The sequence below is a fragment of the Trichechus manatus genome, unplaced genomic scaffold (genome assembly GCF_000243295.1).
Source record: "Trichechus manatus latirostris isolate Lorelei unplaced genomic scaffold, TriManLat1.0 scaffold00252, whole genome shotgun sequence".
Classification (NCBI taxonomy): Eukaryota; Metazoa; Chordata; class Mammalia; order Sirenia; family Trichechidae; genus Trichechus; species Trichechus manatus.
In genome coordinates this window covers 464483-473220 of record NW_004444188.1, presented here as the reverse complement: position 1 = coordinate 473220, position 8738 = coordinate 464483, and positions in this window count along the sequence as shown.

Here is an 8738-nt window from a genome sequence, read left to right as displayed (position 1 = left end):
AAATATATGTGTAAATATAAAATAACTTTATGATTCATTTTAATTCTTTTTAAAAAGATAACCAACTGATGAACACAGCAAATAATCACAGTGTATTGTCATTTCATAACCTATGTAGAAGTAAAATGTATATCAACAATAACACAAAGAATGGAAGAGGAAAAATGGAAATCTACTACCATATTATAAATATCTTACATTATATGTGAAGGAATATGTATATGGTAAATCCTTGAGCTACTATTAAAATCTAAAACAAAGAGGTAGAGATAACAGACTGAGAGTGAAATAAGATGTAATACCAAAAAATAGTAATTTTATACAAAAACAAAGGCAGACAACTAGAAAAAGGAGAATAAAGCACAGATGGGATGGATAGGAAATAAACAGCAGGAAGTTATTAGACATTAAATGTAAAAGATGTAAACAAACTGATAAAGAGGCAGAGATTGTTGAAATGTTGGGAGAGGGAGCAAAACCAAAATTAAATGTTGTATACAATAAACATACTGTATAAATAAAGACACAGACAAGTACAAACTAAAAGGGTAAAAAAATACAGCATGGTAGATGAATGGATAATCAAATAATGTTATATTCATATAATGAAATACTACTTAATAATAAAAGACATACATTAAGATACACACAAAAATGGATAAATCAATAAATATTTAGTTGAATGAAAAGAAAGCCAGGCATTAAAGAGTACATACTGTATGATTTAATTTATAAGAAATATTAGACTAGGCATAGCTGCACGGGAGTGCAGAAAGCACGTACTGCTTTCCTAGGGCTCAGAATGAGTATCAGTGTGTACGCATGTGTGTGTGTTGGGCTGGGGAAAGGTGGCTTGCAAAGGATGAGAGAATTTTCATGGTGATGAAAATCTTTTATTTCTTAATTGGGGTGGTTACACAGATTCTCTCTCTCTCTCTCTGTCTATCGTCTACCTACCTATTTACACATACACACAGAGAAGCTACATACCTAAAATAGGTGCATTTTATTATATGTAAATTATACTGTAGTAAAATTGCTTTAAAAATAGATTTTCCTGCAGAATCCCTAAAATATTATTAGCTAACCCTTATGTAATACATATTGCATAGGATTTGCTAAGCACTTACTCATATTATTTCATTTAATCCTCACAACAATCTTACAAGTAAATCAAATATATTTCCATTTTACATATGAGGAAACTGTTCAGTCACTTGTTCATTATGAGACAACTAGTATCACATATAGTTTTGCTTTGAGAGAAGCCGTATTCTGACACAACCTTTCCTATGTTTGAAGAGAAGGATAATTCAAACTAACTCTAAATGTATTTGTAAAAGCTAAAGAATCTTTGATAGTGTTAACTCTTGGCTTCAATGAAAATTCACATTTAGAAATGCACAGGTTTTATTGTCTTTGGCATATTACAAAAGGCATAAAAATGCATTGCGCATAAGATATAATCATTAAACACTTCATCAAATTAAATAGAGTAGATTTTTAAATGAATTCATGAATGAAAAAAGCAATGAATGGAACCATCTAGTCTTGCTTATTTATCAAGGCACAATTCAGATGCCACCCCATTCACAAAGACTTCTTTTAATCTGTAAGCTGGAGAAAATTTTTCTCTTCTCTAGCCTTACACAGAACTTTACAATAGATTCCGAGTACTACCTCAATCTGCCAGGTAATTAAGATTTCCTTTTTCTATAACTTTTCTTCCAGAGAGGGTCATAAGACTTCCTAAGACCAAGGATGGAGAAGTTCGGTCATTGAAATCCCCACTCATCTACCACAGAGACTGATTCATGGCCAACACTCAATAACCATTGAAATAAATTGAATAAATGCCAAGTTTATTTAAAAATAAATTAATTTTCTGTTTTTCATGGAAATAACTCAGGATTGCTATTGACCAAATATGCCTACGTTTCAGAATATTTCTTGGCAGAAATAACATAAGACCAATTCGTCTGCATTATTCAGTGGCAAGTGTTTTTTGGCAGTGTTGATATTTACCAGTCCAGCTGGATCATTAATATAGACGGAAGCATAGTAAAAAAGTGTAAGTGATCCATTTTCAAATCTGAAGCCAATATTTGCAAAGAGGTCTAGGATCACCTTTTTTTTTTCCTCTCTTGGCATTTGAATTTATGTCAGGTGCTCCTTAACCCATTGTTGTCAAGTCGATTCTAACTCACAGTGACCCTATTATAAGAAAAAGTAGAACTGCGTCATAGGGTTTCCAAGGAGCAGCTGGTGTATTTGAACTGTGGATCTTTTGGTTAGCAATCAAACTGTTTAACTACTACACCACCAGGGCTCCAGGTGCTCCTTAGTGAAGATATAATCTGAGTACTACTAAAAGATGAATGTGTTCACTAAACATAAGAACATTGTGTAAATTTATGTAATCCTTTGCTCATTTTAGTTTTTATCAGAAGTTTTAATGCTGAGCTAAAGCCTTTTTTATTTTATAATTTATTTATTTTTGTTGTTTTTGAAAATATACGCAGCAAAACATACACCAATTTAACAGTTTCTACTTGTACAATTCAATGATATTGATTACATTCTTCGAGTTTTGTAACCATTCTCACTCTCCTTTTCTGAGTGGTTCCTACCCCTTTAACATAAACTCACTGCCCCCTAAAGTTCTTATATAATCTTTCCAGTTGCTGTTGTCAATTTTATCCCATATAGATAGATCTTGAAAGAACACAATGCTCAAGGCAGACATTCTTTACTAGTTAAACTAAACTATTGTTTGGTTTTAGGACAACTTCAGGGAATATTTTTGGTTTAAGGTTTAAAGATTATCTCAGGGCAGTGGTTTCAGGGATTCATCTAGCCTGCCTGCCTCCGAAAGTCTGGAGTCCATGAGAATTTGAAAATCCCTTCTACATTTTGCTTCTTTTGATTAGGATTCTGCTATAGAATCTTTGATCACATTGTTCAGTAATGGCAGCCAGGCACCATCCAGTTCTTCTGGTCTCATGGCAGAGGAGGCAGTTGTTCATGAAACCAATTGGCAACACATCCGTTTCCTCATTTTGACGTAAAACTATTCATATCTTTGTTTACCTATTTCAACATTTATGTTTACATATGATGTGAGAAAAAATATGTAAACTTACCATAAATGTAGCTCATCTCAAGGCAGATTTAAGCACATTTTATTATTTGCTTTTCTCACAATAGAATAGCTTTATTATTGTTTGTAACATATAAGTTATAGATGTTCATCGTAAGAACTTCAACTAATAATGAGAAGTATAAGGAAAAAATGTTGAATCATCTGAAATCCCATTGCTTTGAGAGTGATACCATTAATGTCTTGGAGATCATAACTTCATCCATTTTTTCCACTCACACACACACACACACAGTTTTATATGCATAGACAATGGCTTAAATGCTGATGTTACAATAGACATGATTTCTTCTACACCCTTTATATTTTCTTACTTCTGCCATTCTCACCTGGGATCTCTCATGTTTTTCTCTTAATAAGATAACCAGCATTATCTAATCTTATTTTTTATATCTTAAAAGTGATTGATTTAAAACATATCCTACACTAGTAACCTCATTAACATAGCAATGAAAAACTCCATTCCCAAATGAGATTATATTCACAAGTATGCTGTTGTTCGCCCTCCAGTCTATTCCAACTCAGAATGACCCTATAGGACAGAGTAGAACTGCCCCATAGGGTTTTCTAGGCAGTAATCAGTCTGGAAGCAGATCACTAGCTGTTTTCTCCTGCGCAGCTGCTGGTGGGTTCAAACCATGGACCTTTTGCTTAGCAGCTGGGCACATAACCATCACACCACCAGGGCTCCTTTATCCACAGGTATAAAACCAAAAAACCAAACCAGTTGCCTGACTGACTCACACTGACCCTATAGGACAGAATAGAACTGCCCCATAGGGTTTCTAAGTAGTGGCTGGTGGATTCGAACTGCTGACCTTTGGTTAGCAGCTGAGCTCTTAATCACTGTGCCACCAGGGCTCTATCCACAGGTAAAGGGGTTAGTATCTCAACACATATTTTGCAGGGACACCATTTAATCTATATCAAGCAGTAATAAAAATATTTATGTCATGGGCATTATTGAGAGCTTTAAAAAAGTTTCTATCGGATAGTAGTCTAAGTATTGGATGATCAACAAGCTGAGGGATATGACAGGGCAAAAGGAGGGCCTATTAACTTTGGATGGTCAAGAAAGGTCTCTATAAGGTAGCAACATTACAGCTGAGGTAATGTTGAATGTGGAAAAGGAACCAGCCTGTTAAAGATCTGAGGACAGAACATGGGAACATCTGGAAAATACAAGGACATAAAGCAGAACCAAACTTGGTGTGTCTGGCTAAAATAAAAAAGACCCATGTGGCTATTGCATACCAAGTAAGAGGGTTAGTGATTTCAGCTGAGGTCAAAGAGCCAGACCAGGGCTGTCTCACATAAACTAGGTCATGCAAGAGGCTTAAATTTTACTCTGTGTAATTGGAAGCAATTGAAGTATTTTTACTAAAGAAGTCATGTAGCATAATTTATGTTCTAAAAAATGATTGCTCTGAATACTCTGATGAAATAGGCTATGGAGGAGTTAAAGATGAATCAAAAATATCTGAGGCGATTTAGGTAGTCCTGAGTAGTCATGTTCTAGGGAGACCAGAGGAGACAGAGAGGTGTGAAATAATTCAGAATACATTACTGAGATCAAACCAATTGGGCTGTTTAATAGACTGCATCCAAAGGTGAAAGATAAAAGAAGAATGAAAGTTGAATCCTAGTTCTTTGGATTAACAAGTTAGGTATATGTTCATGCAATGTACTGTGGTGGACAAGAGTAGTAGAGGTTCCAATTTGGGGTAGATTCTGACAATGTTAATTTGGGGGGAAAAAGAAAACTATTAAATACCCAATAGTGATGACAAGTGTAGAGTGGAAGATAGAGTACTGGGCATCAATGGAGAGGTCTAGGCTGGTGATACCATTGGAAGAGTTATTGAAATATAGGTTGAATGAGATAATATATGTAAGAAAAAAACAAAAACAAAAAACAAACAAACCCATTGTTGCTGTCCAGTCAATTTCGACTCATAGTGATCCTATAGGACGGAGCAGAACTGTCCCATAGGGTTTCCAAGGTGCGACTGGTGGATTCGAAATGCCAAACTTTCAGTAAGCAACCGAACTCTTACCCACTGCACCAACAGAGCTCCAAATATTTGTAAAGGACTTGGAAATGTCTGATACATCGTAAACATTATTTAGTGATGTTGGCCTGCCTTTAATCTTGCTGTTATTCATGACATACAAAGAGTAGGGTGAGAGGAGGGCTAAAAATTAAATATTATTATGTAACAATATTCCAATTCCACTATAATATTTTTATATTCCAATATTTATGGGTGAAGCAGAAGAGGAGGCACTAGCAAAGGTTTAGAGTGAACAAAACAATTAAGAGGAAAATGAATGTGTGTGTTCTCTAAATGCAAGAGAAAACTGGGCTTCAAGAAGTAGAAAGTAGGTGAGTATGTTTAATGTTGCTAAGAGACCAAGGAAGATGAGGAAAAGAATTGACTTTCAGATTTGGAAGCATAAAGGTTACTGAGAATCTCAATGAGAGCAGTTTCAGTAGAGTGTTGGAAATATGTTTGGATCAAGAGGGGGAGAAACAGGGAGAAGAAACAGACTAGTGATAGAAGACAACTCTGCTGAAGGGTTTTACTAGGAAGGAAATCAGAGAGAGGTAATGGAAACTATGGAGAAATACATAGAGGTTTTGTGGATTTTAAGATGGGGAATGTTAGAGAATGTTTATATGCTATTTGGAGTGAACCAATAAAAGGACCCCTTGCATCGGTCAGTTTGTCGTACTGTGGTGGCTTGCATATTGCTGGAATGCTGGAAGCTATGCAACCAGTATTTCAAATACCAGCAGGGTATTTGAAATGGATGGGTGCTAGCCATTCTGAATTGGGCAATCATATGGTCTACTATGCTGGAAATGACAAATTGAAAAGGAATGGCGTTGCATTCATCCTCAGAAAGAATTTTGCAACACCAACGACTACTTCATCACAAATACCTTTTTCAACAACATAAACAGTGACTACATATGTGGACCTCGCCAGATGGAATACACAGGAATCAGATTAACTACATCTGTGGAAAAAGACAATGGAAAAGCTCAATATCATCAGTCAGAACAAGGCCAGGGGCTTACTGCGGAACAGACCATCAATTGCTTATATGAGTGTTCAAGCTGAAGTTGAAGAAAATTAGAGCAAGTCCACGAGAGCCAAATATGACCTTGAGTATATCACACCTGAATTGAGAGACCATCTCAAGAATAGATTTGACACACTGAACACTAATGACCGAAGACCAGTTAAGTTGTGGAATGACATCAAGAATTTCATACATAATGAAAGTAAAAGGTCATCAAAAAGGCAGGAAATAAAGAAAATACCAAACTGGATGTCAGAAGAAACTCTGAAACTTGCTCTTGAACGGAGAATAGCCAAAGTAAAAGGAAGAAATGATGAAGTAAAAGAGCTCAACAGAAGATTTCAGAGGGCTACTTAAAACAAAGCAAAGTATTACTAACAAAATATGCAAAGATCTGGAGTTAAAAGCCAAAAGAGAAGAACATGCTCAGCGTTTCTCAAGTTGAAAGAACTGAAGAAAAAATCCAAGCCTCAAGTTCCAGTTTTAAAGGATTCTATGGAGAACATAATAAATGACACAGGAAGCATCAAAAGAAGGTGGAAGGAATACACAGAGTCACTGTACCAAAAAGAATTGGTCAACGTTCAATCATTTCAGGAGGTAACATATGACCAGTAACCAATGATATCGAAGGAAGAAGTCCAAACTGCACTGAAGACATTGGCAGAAATACAAACCTCCAGGAATTGGCAGAATACCAATTGACTTGTTTCAACAAACAGATGCAGCTCTGGATGTGCTCAGTCCAAATTTAGAAGACAGTTATGTGGCCAACCGACTGGAAGATATCCATATTTGTGTCCATTGAAAAAACAGGTGATCCAACAGAATACATAAATTATCAAACAATATCATTAATATCACACAAAAGTGAAATATGGTGAGGATCATTCAAAAGTGGTTGCAGCAGTACATAGACAGGAAACAGCCAGAAATTCAACCAGGATCCAGAAGAGGATATGGGATGAGGGGTATCTTTGCTGGTATCTTTACTGAAAGCAGAGAATACCAGAAAGATGTTTACCAGTGTTTTACTGACTATGCAAAGGCATTCATCTGTGTGGATCATAACAATTTATGGACAACATTGCGAAGAATGGGAATTCCAGAACACTTGTGCTTACGAGGAACCTGCACATAGACCAAGAGGCAGTGGCCCCAACAGAACAAGGGGATACTGTGTGGTTTAAATTCAGGAAAGGTGTGTCTCAGGGTTGTATATTTTACCATACTTATTCAATCTGTATGCTGAACAAATAATCTGAGAAGCTGGACTATATGAAGAGGAATTCGGCATCTGGACTGGAGGGAAGACTCATTAACAACCTGTGGTATGATGATGACACGACCTTGCTTGCTGAAAATGAAGAGGACTTGAAGCACTTACTGCTGAAGTTCAAAGACTACAGCCTTCAATATGGATTACACCTCAACATAAAGAAAACAAAAATCATCACAACTGGACAAATAAGTAACATCATGATAAATGGAGAAAGGGTTGAAGTTGTCAAGGATTTCATTTTACTTGGATCCACAATCAACTCCCACAGAAGCAGCAGTCCAGAAATCGAAAGACGTATTGCATTGGGCAAATTTGCTGCAAAAGACCTCTTTAAAGTGCTGAAAAACAAAGATGTCACGTTGAGAACTAAGGTGCACCTGATCCAAGCTGTGGTATTTTCAATTGTCTCATATGCATGTGAAAGCTGGGCAGTGAATAAGATAGACCGAAGAAGATTTGATGCCTTTGAATTGTGGTGTTGGCAAAGAATATTGAATATACCATGGACTGCCAGAAGAACAAACAAATCTCTCTTGGAAAAAGTAGAGCCATAACGCTCCTTAAAAGTAAGGATGGCAAGACTTTGTCTCATGTATTTTAGATATGTTTTCAGGAGGGACGAGTCCCTAGAGAAGAACATCATGCTTGGTAAAGTAGAGGGTCAGCAAAAAAGAGGAAGACCCTCAATGATGGATTGTCAGAAACAACTCTTTGGCACCTATCAGCAACAACCACAATAAAAAGGGAGAAAGTGTGATTTAGGTGATAGAGGAAACAATTTCAGGAATCAGATTTTGAGAAGCCCAGAAGGGATGGAATCCATAGTACCAATGAAAAGTTTAGACATTAATCAACTTACTATCATTTCATCTCTTGTAGTGTTTCGTTCTTTTGTTTATAGGGTCGCTATGAACAAGAACTGACTCGATGGCACTTAACAACAACAATATTCTACCCAATTTTTTGTTTATGTACATGATGTTAATAGGACAATTTAAATATAGATTTATTATAATTTCCATCTGAATTTAATTTTTTTTTATCATTAAGAAAAGATTCTCTCTGTCACTAAAAATGGTTTTATCTTAAAGTCTATTTTATTTGAAAATATCAGAGCTATACCAGCTTTGTTTTCTATAGTATATGGCTGGTTTATCTTTTTTTTTTTTTTTATTATACTTCAGGTGAAGGCTTACAGAACAAATA